This window comes from Lepus europaeus, chromosome 16 (genome assembly GCF_033115175.1).
Source record: "Lepus europaeus isolate LE1 chromosome 16, mLepTim1.pri, whole genome shotgun sequence".
NCBI lineage: Eukaryota > Metazoa > Chordata > Mammalia > Lagomorpha > Leporidae > Lepus > Lepus europaeus.
Genome location: NC_084842.1, coordinates 19,284,358 through 19,298,885, shown reverse-complemented (window position 1 = coordinate 19,298,885; position 14,528 = coordinate 19,284,358). Strand labels below are relative to the sequence as shown.

At 38.5% G+C, this 14,528-nt stretch overlaps 1 long non-coding RNA gene across 1 annotated transcript in view; it reads left to right on the top strand.

The window, feature by feature from the left end:
* Positions 1-246: 246 nt before the first annotated feature.
* LOC133775130 (uncharacterized) overlaps positions 247-14,528 on the top strand; it is a 70,730-nt gene continuing 56,448 nt past the window's right edge. The window contains exon 1 of the long non-coding RNA XR_009868196.1: positions 247-321. This is a non-coding gene — a long non-coding RNA (uncharacterized LOC133775130). The remainder of the gene's footprint in view (positions 322-14,528) is intronic.

The window sequence follows — 14,528 nt, the reverse complement described above, 5'->3', positions numbered from 1 at the left end:
GGGAGTCTCTTTTCAGATATACGAAGCTCAGAGAGATTGAGGCTTCCTTTGGTTTAAGTGAGGTATGACCCATATTAAAATGTAAACATTGCAGGATAACAGATGAAATCTTAGTTTTCATTTAGATGGTATTGTTATATATTCTGTGAGTAGTCTTTGTAAATGGATATCAGAGGCTGTAGGAACACTGGAATAGTGATACTCAAAATATTTCACATACAGCTGGTTATGCATACTGAATGATTTGGAGACGATACCAGAAGTGCATGATGCACAAGGATGAACCTTGTCATTGGTCACTGATTGAGTAATAAATCCAAGGTAAGAAGCAATGAGAAATATGGATTATATTGGATTAAATGCACTCTGGACTGAAGCCGAAGTGTTGGGAGAATTCATTCTTTCTGAAGGCTCCAGGTGAGAATCATTTTCCTTATCTTTGCCAACTCTCAGACTACCCACATTTTTCAGCCAGTAGCCTGTTATTATGCCTTCAAATACAGCAGCACAGCATTTCAACTCTGTTTGCATCTGTGGCCACATTACCTTTATTGTCTTTGACTTCCTACCTTCCTCTTTTAAGAGAGGGAGCACAACCAAGTAATGCAGAATCATCGCCTGATCTCAGAATTCTTAACTTGATTATATGTGCAGTGTTCCTTTTGCCTTGTAAGATAACATGTTTATGGGTTTTGAGTATTAGGATGTGGACACCTTTGGGCCATAATTCAGTCTACCATAAGCATAAATACAGTCTTCAAAATATTTTGTCCTAAATATCAGATAAATCTTAAAAGAAACTCTTAAAATGCTGATATTTTTCAATTGTTCCTTTAGAAAAAGATGACAGAAGAAACCAATGGTTTTAACATATCTGCTACATCCAATCATTCATTCAAGGAATATTTGTGAAACCCCTGCAAAAATCGAAGCACTTACTAGCTTTCCCAAAAAATCATTGAGCTCAGTCCTGAGATTATAAAAAATAAATAAGCTAGCACTATAGTTGCTGATCCTGAGAATTGCTATAGTGCAAAATAAAGTGGAGAGAAAAGAAAGCTAGGAATGGATAATGGATGATGGCCTCCTATTTTAGGAAGGGACATTTCTCTGCAGAAAGTGACAGTAGTACAATCTTGAATTAAATGAGTGAAGGAGTAAAGTAGTAAAACCTTGAGTATGGATTTTGCTGGGGGAGAAATTATATGATGTGGTTGTTTATATAAAAGACTTTATTCTTATCTTAAGTGAATACTAACTTGTTATACCTTAATACATGGAAGAAATTGCCATTAATCAGCTGTCATGCTAAATATAACTTGAGGGTTTCAGGCATGATTTAGCAAATGCTGATGCTCTCGCTCACGTTTGTTCTTGGAAAATAGACTCCCTTCATGTATATAACCTTAGGTAAAAGCAGCTCCATAATCTTTAGAAGGGAGCAGCTCAGAGTCATTAAATAATTCTTGCTTTTAGTAGCCCTGGGCTTATTTCCCATAGAATATACTGCCCTCAGTGAGGGAGGGAATTAGGTTGAGTAGCACATGACCAAAAATTTTTTAAAATTTTCCATTGTCATTTCCCCCAACATATATATGCATGTATGTATCTATATGCCATATGCTTATATGTAGAGAGGAGAATAGGTTGTTGATTTATTCTTGTATCAGAAGGGAGAGGCTGTGAAAGTACACAGCATTGTTATTTAACTACTGATTGAGACATAGTCGGGCATATTAGGTATTATAAAAGGTCATGTAATAAGTGGTTTGACATAAAGTCATTAAAAATAACTAAAACTTCAAAGTTATATGACATATCATTCAGTAAAGCGGGGCTAACAATAGGTCTGCTTTCCATTCTTTAGCTTTTCTGGGCTATCCAGTAAGAGCAAAGCAAAGAAAAATGCAATCTGGTCCAATCTCTTGGCAAGACACTAATGGTGTTTGCTATGAGATCTATGGGATTCACTGGAAATGTCATCGTTTTGTCAGCATCAGAAAATAAAATGGAGGTGGCTTGTGGCAGACAGAATAATGGACCCCTAAAGACATCCATGCACTAATCACTGTAGCCTGTGAATATGTTACATCATGTTGCAAAAAGAAATTAAAGTTTCAGATGGAAATATAGTAGCTAATTAGCTGTTCTTAAAATCAGGTGGTTATTCTGATTAGCTTTATGTGAGCAATGTAATCACAAGAATCTTTAAACGTGGAAGAAAATGCAAAAAAGTTGGGAATGAAACCATGTAACAGGACTCAACTCACTCTGTCTTCAGTGATGGGGAAAGAAGGTCTCAAGCCTAGTGCTACTGCTGACCTCAGGAACCCAGAAAAAAGCAAGGAAGAAGATTTCCCCTGGAGACCAGAAAGCAATGTAGCCTTGACAACACCTTGGTTTTAGGGCAGTGAGATTTTAGGGCATTTGGTTTTTAATCTACAAAACCATAAGATACTAAAGTTGTATTACTATAAGCCACTCAGCTATGACAACTTGTTACAACATCCATAAGGAATGCATGTAGTATTTCATAAACAGACTGACTCTTTTCATGTATGGGACACTGCCTACAATCTTAGAGAGCTCACTTGCTTGATGTGACCCAGGGTGTGTCCTGAAACAGTGAAGAAGTAAATAATCCAGGGTTTCCTGATGATTCAAGCCTTCCTGCTTCCTCTCCATTTCAGACACCTGTATCCTCAACATGAGCTTAGAGCTTGATCCTGTGTAAACTCTGTGTTTACTCAACAGCCTGATTTTCAAACAAATCCTTTGTATGTTCTCATTACTTAGTATTTTTTTTTCTGAACAGAGCTATCAGTGACAGATTTATATACGTAGTTGAATTCACTGTTTATTTAGCAGATACCATTCCCCCACACAGAATTAAATAATAGTGCATGCATATTAAAATGTATAATAATTACCACATCAAGGAGTTTACAGTCAAATCAGTTCAGTTATAGCTGAGTAGATATGGGACCATCATCTGAGGAAAAATGTTTTTTCTCTACACACAATAGTCAAAAGTATCTGCGGTGACTTAAAAAAACACAAATTGTCATATTTTTATATAATCTAGAGATAGTACTAGGAAGATTTTGAACATTTTTACTGAGGAAAAAGAAATTAATTGGTTCAGAAAAACAGTCAAAGCAGGAAAAAAAAATGTTCAAAAGATTGATTGTGCTTTTCATCTGTGAGCTCAGGAGAGTTTTACACATATTAGGTCTTCAAGGGTTGTTTGTTGAGAGTAATTGAGTCACCACTGAGGCCAGGTTAGAGAAAAGAATTACGTCTGGCTCATTGTACCCTGCTTCTATTCCATCTACAGTGTAACAGGAATAAAGCCAACTCAATAAGGTGAAAAGTCCAAACCTGACAGGTCGAGCATAAATAAATACAGCATCTAGATCATTATTGTGCCAGGGGAAAAACTGGAAAAACTGACTTAGACGTTGGCATTAAACTTTAATATCTAATGGCTTTGGTTTTGAGAAATGTATTTTATTTTGTAATGTTACAAACACAAGATATAAAAGTCCAGGTTGAAATAGCAAGGAGAATAAAATAAAAATAAAAATCTCTGAATTCAGAAAATGTAATTTGTCTGAAAACCCTTAGAATGTTCAGGGATTAATATATGATCACATTTTTATAGAGCAGAACTGATAAAAACTAATTGAGATTATTGATGTAGGTATGCAATAAAATGATCACATAAAATATTTCAGAAATATGACCCATTTTATTATATTAATCAGAATTATATTATTTTAATGTATATTATCTTTATTGTTATAATTTCACATGAAAGATACTATAAGCTCACAGTGAACTGAATGCCCGCATCAAAAAGCACTTTGATGTGAGGATGATAGTAATGATAATAGCTAAAGTTTATTGAGCACTTACTGTATGTCAGGCAGTATATGCTTTATGATTGTATGTATGAAAACATTTATCTTTTATAACAACCTGATGACATTAGTCATTTTTAGCACTTGTTTAATACACAAGCAAAATAAGGTCAAGAAACATTAGATTATTCACTTTGATAATGAGTACCTCCAATACATAGAAAATACTAAATTAGAGTCCTTGCCTAAACACAAGATCATGCTTTTAACAGCAACCTAAGTAATTTCTCATTTTATTTCCTCTCTTATTTATCTACTCAATGCAACTGGAAATACTAGCTCAGTTAAGACTCAAATCAAAGGTCATTTCCCATCAGAATATTGTTGTGACTATTTCAGGAACAGTCTGACGCATCATCCTTTACTGATATGTAGAGAACACAATAAAAGCATTGCTTAATTGTAAGCTTTTCTATAGCTGAGAGCATTATTTGGTAGCAAAACACCCTTTATGAACCAATGAAAACAGGGCTACTGATGATGCGCAGTTACAACCAGAATGGGAATAACCAAACACTGCTTAACAAAAGATCTTTGAACACTTTTGGGAATTTCAAAGGATTTGCAGGCATCAAAATGGAAGTAGAAGCCCATGGATGCCCAGATAGTTAGATTTGATTTCTGAAATTTCTTATTCTGACTACACTGAGAATTTTCCAATTTAAAGATCATTTTACTCTTTCTGCTTCACTTTCAATATGATAATTTTTAAAAACTTTTATTTAATGAATATAAATTTCCAAAGTACAGCTTATGGATTACAATGGCTCCCCCCCCCCCAAACTTCTCTCCCACCCGCAACCTTCCCCTTTCCTGCTCGCTCTCTCCTCCCATTCACATCAAGATTCATTTTCAATTCTCTTTATACACAGAAGATCAGTTTAGTATATATTAAGTAAAAATTTCAGCAGTTTGCCCCCACATAGTAACACAAAGTGAAAAATACTGTTGGAGTACTAGTTATAACATTAAATCACAATGTACAGCACATTAAGGACAGAGATCCTACATGATATTTTTAAAAAATTGATTAATTTCTGTGCAATTTCCAATTTAAAACCAAGGGTTTTTTTTTTTCATTTTCAATTATCTTTATATACGGAAGATAGATTCAGTGTATACTAAGTAAGGATTTCATCAGTTTGCACCCACACAGAAACACAAAGTAAATCAATATGATAATTTTAAAAGTCAACTCTCTTACTCTCTTATTTTGTTTCTCAGAGATCACTGCTTTTCTGGACATTTGCTAAGATTAAAATCGTATTCAGTATGTTCTTTCCTCATACCCACACAAAGTAACATTCTGCCCTTGAAGTTAATTGTAGCTGCCAGTAAAATGCCAAAGTTGAAAGTATAAACTAATTAATATAATTAACTTACAGGTGTCCTAAGAGTACTAGGAAATCACTTTCACCAAAATTAAATCCTTTGAATGGTTTCCAGTAGCAGCCAGCAATACAAAGCTTTATGAGTATGCCAACACTAAGATTAGTTTAACACAGGGAATTTTAAACCTGTTAAGTTATATTAACTTATAAAATAATACAATGTCAATTAAAATAAAATTAAAATCTTTTTGTCCCCCTTCTCTTGGGGTGATCTTGCTGTGAATGAATAGGAAGGTGATACACAGTCCTTGAAAGATTTTATTTTCCTGACATATGATGACATGGGTGCCTGCCCTGAGATCTCTGTGGTGCAAGTTATGTCTGGGTACTACTGTTCAAACCACACCCTGAGGAACTGGAACATAGTACTCTGCAAAGGCCACATCTGATGAAATAGGTCCATTTCCAAGACTATTCCAGGGACATTGCCTTCAAAGGGCAATATTTGGGTTGTTTGTAATGGCTATGGTTACTCTTACTGACAAGTGATAGCCTTTTGTACAGAAGTATAACTGGTTCCTAATGGGCTTTCCGCATTTCCAGCCTGAGATGATGATTATTATAGATATGCTCCACAGACACCTCAGTATCACTTCACTGATAACTTCTAAGCCTCTTATTTCCTAGCTTGATATTACAACCTTTGGGGAGTCATCATTTTTCTTTAGATTATGCTATGATGGAAAAGGCAGGATGTGAGGTCTCAAGCAAGATATAGGATAAATTTGAAATAACTAACACTCTGTGACATCCTATTATGTTACGGAGGACCTAAGCCATGTTTGAGAAGTTTGTTTAAAAGTCTAGCTATTAAACTTTTGCTTTTAGCTTTTGCATTACCAGAGAGAACATGAGGTATTTGTCTTTCCGTGTCTGACTTTATAGGTTGTATGCATATACTCATGCATCCCCACAAAATGTACAGTGAAATCTAAATTTTAAAAATGTAGTCCTTGTTAAAAATTGAGAGTGATTTTCCACAGCTTTTCTTAATTATCTTCAAAATAAGATTATTTCTTTGATTTGTTACCCACAACTTCTTTTAAATCATTATCAGAGGGATTAACATGTCCAGTTAATTCCATACAAAATAAATTCTTAGTACTTGCGTAGATATAATGTGTGTGTGCATGTGTGTGTGTGCATGGTAGTGTCAAATCTTATACTGAACACGTGTTCAAGAAAATAACAGAGGAGCAGGCTTTTGGTCTAGTGGCTAAACCACCAGTTAGGATGTATGTATCTCATTTGGAATGACTATGTTTGATACTCACTGCCTTCTCTCCATTTTAGCTTCCTGCCAAGGCAGACTCTTTGAAGCAGGAGTGATGACACAAGTAGTTGAATTCCTGAAACCCACATGGGAGGCCTTTACTGAGTTCCCAACACCTGACTTTATACCCCCAGCCATTGTAGGCATTTGCGGAGTGACCCAATGACCCAATGGATGGGAGCTCTATCTCCCTTTTTCCTTCTCTCTTTTTGCCTCTGACTAATTCTCACCCTTGCCCTCATTCTGTTTCTCAAATGAAGATTTTTTTGAAAGATTTTATTTATTTATTTGAGATATGGAGTTACAGACAGAGGGAGGGTGAGACAGAGAGAAATGTCTTCCATCCATTGGTTCACCCCTCAAATGGCCACAAGGGCCAGAGCTGGACTCATCCAGAGCCAGGAGCCAGGAGATTCCTCTAGGTCCCCCATTTGTGTGCAAGGGCATAAGAACTTGGGCCATCTTCCATTGCTTTCCCAGGCCATTAGCACAGAGTTGGGCTGGAAGTGGAGCAGCCAGGACATGAACCAGTGCCCATGTAGAATGCCTGTGCTGCAAGCAGAGACTTAGCCTGTGCCACAGTTCGGCCCCTCTCAAATATTTTAAAATTTAATTAGAAAAGAAAATAACAGGATATCAAAAATATTAAAATAAAGGGTGGATGCTCAGAGCAGCGGTTAAAGCACCATTGGGAAACCGGGATCCCATATTGGAGTGCTTGATGCAAGTCCCTGTTCTGCTCCTAATTCTGGCTTCCTGCTGTATTAATCTGGGAGGCAGCAAGTGATGGCTCAATTACTTGAGTCCCTGCCACCAATGTGGGCAACTGGATTGAGTTCCAGGCTCATGGCTTTGGCTTGGCCAACTCTGGATGTTGTGGGTATTTGTGGAGTGAACCAGTGGACAGAAGACCACTGTCTGTGTGTCTGTCTGGCTGTCTGTCTCTCTATCTTTATGTCTTTTAGATAAATATTTTTTAAAGATTTATTTTTTGAAAGAGTTATGCAGTGAGATAAGGAGCGGCAGAGAGGGAGAGAGGTCTTCCATCCCATGGTTCACTCCCCAGCTGGCCACAACAGCTGGAGATGCGTTGATCTGAAGCCAGGAGCCAGGAGCTTCTTCCAGGTCTTCCCACATGGGTACAGGGGCCCAAAGACCATCTTGTACTGCTTTCCCAGGCCGTAGCAGAGAGCTGGATCAGAAGAGAAGCAGCCTGGACTAGAACCAGCATCCATATGGGATACCGGCACCTCAGGCCAGGGCTTTAACCCGCCGTGTCACAGCACCAGCCTCAAGTAAATATTTTATAAAAATCATTTTTAAAGTTTGGGTGCCATAGGGAAAAAAACCAAAGGGGCATAGAACTATAGAAATTTATAATCTCACAGTTAAGAATGCTGGGATTTTGGAATCAAGTTGTCAGGAGGGACACCCACCCTCACCCTCTGAAATTTGTAGGAGGATCATCTTTCCGTGCTTCCTCCAGCTTCTGGTTTTTAGTTCCAGGATCCTGTGTCTCCCCACACAGTGTCTATCAGTGTGTCCAAATTTTCCTCTATTATAAATACACTGGTCAGGGTCATATTGAATTAGAGCCTGCCCTAATGACCTCATTTTAACTTGGTTATCTCTGTGCAGGCACTGTTTCTATGCATGGTCACATTTGGAGGTACTGAGTGTTGAGACTTCAACTTAGCATCATTGGGGAGGACACAATTCAAGTCATAATAGGTTATAAACATTTTTTCTTTAACTTGAAAAGAAATCCGGGATTTTCCTTGAAAGTTAATCATTTTACCTTCTTGTGAGATGGAATTTTATCATATTTCTCTGATGTAACATTTCTGTTACATATGAAATATTAGAATTTCCTCTGGTCATAGCTAAAAGGTTTCCTATACCTACCTTTGTTTGTAGACATGGTTTGAGGCAAAGTATAACAATCACATCATAATGGTTTATTAGAATTAAATTATAATAGTTGTTTTATGTAAGTCCCAGTATAAAGGAAGGCAAATAAATTACTTTCTCTAAAGAATTATGCTCAGCATAAATTGCTGTTCTCTGTATTATATTTTCTTTCTTTTTTTTTTTAACTTTTATTTAATGAATATAAATTTCCAGTATACAGCTTATGGATTACAATGGCTTCCCCTTCCCATAATTTCCCTCCCACCCGCAACCCTCCCCTCTCCCGCTCCCTCTCCCCTTCCATTCACATTAAGATTCATTTTCAATTCTATTTATATACAGAAGATCAATTTAGTATAAAGATTTCAACAGTTTGCACCCACATAGAAACACAAAGTGAAACATACTGTTTGAGTACTAGTTATAGCATTAAATCAAAATGTACAGTACATTAAGGACAGAGATCCCACATCAGGAGCAAGCGCACAGTGGCTCCTGTTGTTGACCCAACAAATTGACACTCTAGTTTATGGCACCAGTAACCACCCTAGGCTGTCGTCATGAGTTGCCAAGGCTATGGAAGCCTTCCAAGTTTGCCGACTCTGATCATATTTAGACAAGGTCATAAAAGACAGGGTGAGGATAGTAACCAATGATCCTAAGAGTGGCCTTAACCAGGTCTGAACAATTATACAGCATTAAGTGGGAAAGAGGACCATCAGTACACACAGGTTGGGAGTAGAGCCATTGGTGGTAGAGTAGAGGTTATGATTACAAAGGAATGAGGCCCAAGTGCACTAGACAGGGTCTAGAACAAAGGACAGAGTCATTATTAGAGGAGCTAAGAAAGGTGCTATCTAAGCTACAATTAAGTTTTCTGATTGAGAGGCAAATAGAACCTGATAGAAGGGGCTTGATAATAATCTGTTGGGCTTTAGGCCTTGTAAGTTAAGAGGCCCAGACCTATCTATCTCTTCACATGGGGTATATCCTAAGGGAGGTGTGAACCTCCTAGGGGAAGGCACTCTGTTGACTTTCATTACTTGGTTGGCCTGGGAGGAGAGCTGGCCAGGTAAAGGCAGGTGGCATCTCTAAGAAGAAATTTACAGTTCTGCCTGCAATGTTGCTGACCCTACTTGACCATCCCCTCAGCTGCAGTGGTCACTTTGGAAGTTGGGCTGAGTGAAGGGCTTTTCAGCTTGGAGCCAATAAGATCTGTGGCTCTGACCTGGACATCCTTCGACTCCAGGGCAGGTCCATTTCCAGTGATCCAACTCTTGGCAGAGCTGCCAGGGCTCTTCACAAGCTGACTTCTGCTGAAGCCCAGGCTTACCACATTGAAAGCCACTGCAGTGGACTGGCCTGTTGGGTCTCCTTGAGGGCAGATCACTGTACAGATCAGCCATTAATAGGCCTGCCACCCATTGCTTCTGATGCCTAGCTTTCTTTTCCTCCTGGTTTGCGTTAAAGCAGACCAGAGGATGCAAGTCAAGGGAGTGCCCGTGTCCCATCTCTAATCTTCGGTGGCCTGAACTACAAGTCTATAGTCACAGGCATGTTCTGTAGTAGTTTTTCTGAGGTAGACAATGCCCATGAGGAAAATTATATTCTCACTTTAAAACTTTCTTTCCCTTTGGTCTGAAAGGGAGGTTGTTTTTTCTACTTACTGTATACTTCGCTGATGGCGAAGAGAATCTAGCTATGAGATTATTAGTTAAGTTCTTATTTTGGCTATGCTATTACAGAAAAATGTTAGCCATCTCTTATAAGGTCTAAAGATTAAATTGTGCGTCCTACAGATTCCTTCATAATATAATTAGTTCCCTACCTTGAAGAGAATAGAGAAATGAAAGAACAAGTTGGGCTTAGAATAGAGAAATGAGGGAGCAAGTCCTAGATCACTTGCTGACAATAGCAATATTACATGAATACTTAGCAAACCGTTTCAACCCTTAGATAAGAACTTAATAAAACATTTACCAGAAGGTCCAATGCCTTCTATAAATTTTAAGAATCATGTATTTGAAAACACCTCTTAAATATCTAACATGGTGTAGTTTGTTTAACCAGTAAACTTAAGCACAACCATCTAAAATGTTTTTAGTTTCTTTCTACCAACACGTTTAAAACATATGATACACAGATTCAGGTCTCACAAATTAAAATGTATCTTTGATTGATTTTAGCAGCTTAAATTTATGGACAATCTTATCTAAAAGCAATTTAAAATAAAACTCTTAATAAAATTTCCCCATGTGGACATACAATATGTACGCACATATAACATAGCATAATAGACCAATATCAAAATCCAAAATATCTGGTTGAACTAAGATTCCTTAAAATCATGACATAACATAGACCAAATTTGATCATTGTTACAAGGTGATTATTCAAGTCTTTGAAAATAAGCACATAGTTAAATAACCCATAGCTCTTAATAAAAATTCAGCTGTTTTTGAACAATTAGAATTTAACAGACATCAAGAGAACATAATAGATTACTTTAACACATTGCTCTAACAGTGCATCAGAGTTTAATTCTATGTCAAAGAGAAATTGAGCTTCCTGTGATCTTTTGCTGTGAGGTTTCCTTCCTTTACCTTCTTTCATATTGGTGACCATGTTTCTGTGTTTCTGTGTGTAAGACATCTTTAAGCATCTTTTGCAGGGCAGGATGAGTGGCAACAAATTCTTTCAGTTTCTGTTTGCTATGAAAAGTCTTAATTTCACCTTCATTCACAAATGAGAGCTTTGCAGGATATAATATTCTGGGCTGGCAGTTTTTCTCTCTTAGTACCTGGGCTATGTCTCGCCATTCCCTTCTAGCTTGTAGGGTTTCTGCTGAGAAGTCTGCTGTGAGTCTAATTGGAGATCCTCTGAGAGTAATCTGATGTTTCTCTCTTGCACCTTTTAGAATCTTTTCTTTATGTTTCACTGTGGTGAGTTTGATTATGACGTGTCGTGGTGAGGATCTCTTTTGGTCATGTTTATTAGGGGTTCTATAAGCTTCCTGTACTAAGATGCCTCTGTCCTCCAAACCTGGGAAATTTTCTGCTAGTATCTCACTGAAAATGTCTTCTAATCCTTTCTCCCTCTCCATGCCTTCAGGAACTCCTAGAACCCGAATGTTAGATTTTTTAATAGTATCCTGTAGATTCCCGACAATATTTTTTAGATTTCTAATTTCTTCTTCTTTTCTTTGGTTTGCCTGTTTCCTTTCCTGTTCTCTGTCTTCTAAGTCTGATATTCTCTCTTCTGCTTTGCCCATTCTGTTTTTAAGGCTCTCTAATGTGTTTGTCATTTGATCTATTGAATTCTTCATTTCATTATGATTTCTCGTCACTATCAGAGTTTCTTGTTCCACTAGTTGTTTCATTTCATTTTGATTCCTCCTTAATATTTCACTTTCACAAGAGAGATTTTCTATCTTGTCCTTTAAGGATTTCTGTAGTTCAAGAATTTGTTTTTGAGAACTTCTTAATGTTCTTAACAATTTTTTGAGATCCGCTTCTTGCATTCCTTCTATCTCATCATCTTCATAATCTTGAGTTGGGGTGTCTTTTTCATTTGGGGGCGTCATAGTGTCTTCCTTGTTCTTGTTACCTCGGTTTTTGCGTTTGTTGTATGGCATGTTGGAGATATTTGGTTTCTTCACTGTGGTGTTTTTTTTTTTTTCTTGTTATACTATGACTCTAGATTAAGTGGACTGTCTGCTTTCAGTGGAGCCTTAGAGGCTTGAGATGGGTGTGGACTGAGAGCTGTGTTTGGTTCCTCAGGGTTGAGGGTGTGTCAAGATGACACTCCCAGGTTAGGCGTGGTAAATCTCTTTTTCTTTCTTTTTTTTTTTTTTTTTGATTCAAAAGGGAAGTAATTCCACACAGCTGAACATAATTGGGGGTAGTTAGCAGACAAATGATATACCCACAGGAGCCAGAGATCGGAAGCTCTTTCCCAAGGACCACACAGGGAATCTCTGCTGCCCTCAGTGTGGGCTCCAGATCTCCTGCAGTCTCCCACTGGGTTGCCAAGTTAGATCCTAATGTCCTGTTATTTCACCCCTCCCCCCAGAGTCAGGTTTTTCTGCTAGGCTCAGGGCCGGTGCAGACCTGAGGTCGCCCTGCTTATGACGTATGTCCAAAATGGCGCCTGCTCTTTGTCTTGCTTGCCCTTGAGGGGTGAGCGGAGAGAGAGAAACTCGTGTCTGTATCGGTCACTTTTTTTTTTCCCTCTCTCTCTTCTAGTTAGCCTGGTGAACTTTTCCCCACGGAGTTTCAAGCCTCGTTCCCTCTAGCCTCCTCTTTCCACTTGCCCGCTGGTGTCTCGGGCTATGGAGGTTCGGCTCACCTCGCGTTCCAGCGCTGGTGTGTTGAGTCTGCCGCTGGTGTTCCGAACTTGGGCCCCCACACTCTCCACGCAGGTCCACTGTGAATCACTAGTTCCGGAAGAGTTTCCTCTGCTGTTTCTTCCCCTACTCTTCCTTGACCCTGCAGTATCTCCACTTTTATTAACCTGTGTCTTGCCGAAGAATATCAATGTGCTCCCTTCCTATTCCGCCCTGTTCTCTGTATTATATTTTCAAGCAGGTTTATAAAGCAATGTTTATAAACCTTTCCCTTTGCATGTCTACTGTGTTTTTCCAGCTATATTTCTGAATGACTAGTGATTCTAAAGAGCCAGAAAAGCACATTTTATCTATCAAATATTTAGTTGCTTGTGGAAGAATTATCTTTGTCCTCTCCTTGCCTGTGAAGCACAGTACTGAAGAAGGGATTTGCAGGTGTTAAGTTGTTATTTTGTAAGTACTAGTACTCAGGATGACTGAATAGAATGTTCCCTCCTCATGTGTCTCACTAAGGCAGCTTGATTTTTATATTGCAATGAGCTTAATACACAGATTTCATTGAGATAAATGAGGAAGCTTTGTTTTGTAGCAGTGACTTCTGAGTACCCTAATAAAAGATTATGCCCAATCTGGACTCCCAGGAAGCAGACACTATGACCACATTCACCATGTAGCATGTTTATTAAGGAATCTCCTTGATATCTACTTTAAACGAAAACGGGAGAGGGGGAAACAGTGGGCAGAGGAAGCAGCTGATCTGTCATGCACACACAAGGTAGTGTTGGTTAACCCAGTGGAAACCTCTGGAAGGAAAATGGTTTTCAGAGTTGCCCCAGTTGTGCTGAAATGGTTATGCCATTCAAGTCTTTTAGAGGTTGGTCCTTGGATGTGAGCTGTGCTGAGAAAGGACACAATCTTAGGGAGACAGAAGCTAAGATACTTTCCCACAGCCCTCCCAGCACCAGTAGCAACAAGTCCTTTCCTTGCTGGGACATCTGAGCAACCCATCATGGAGTGCTAAGTCCTAGATGTGATGCAATCATCCTGATCAATATGTTTTCTTAAATAAGTTTGTATGTTTCATGAGAGAGAGAGAGAGAGAGAGAGAGAGAGAGAGAGAGAGAGAATCTTCCTTTTGTTTGATCACTCCCCAGATATCCCCAGAACAGTCATGGCTAGACTAGGCTGAAGTCAGGAGCTCAGAACTTCATCCATTTTCCACAGGGGTGATGGAGACCCAACCATTTGAGCCATTCTATGCCGCCTCCTAAGAACATTAACAGGAAGCTAGATCAGAAACAGAATATCTGGGACTTGAACTCACACTTCCATCAGTGATGCAGGTGTTATAAGGAGCAGTTTATCCTGCTGAGCCACAATACCTGCCCCTCAAATATGTTTTGGAAGGTGAAAAAAATGTGTGTGTGTGTGTGTGTGTGAATGGACATGCATGTAGTCTTGTGGAAAATGCTTCTTAGCACAGAATGTGGAGGCTTAAGAATAACATCACTATGTTAGCAAGTTTTGTATGTCTTTGTCATAATTATACAAATTATGATGGGCAAAACAGGTGCTCCTCCACATATCTAACCCTGTTTCTGAATCCTCCTTCAACCAAATAGTATCTTGGGCTCACAAAGTTCAGTTCTGTTTTATCTGTTGGTATTTCTACATTAAGTGTGTCT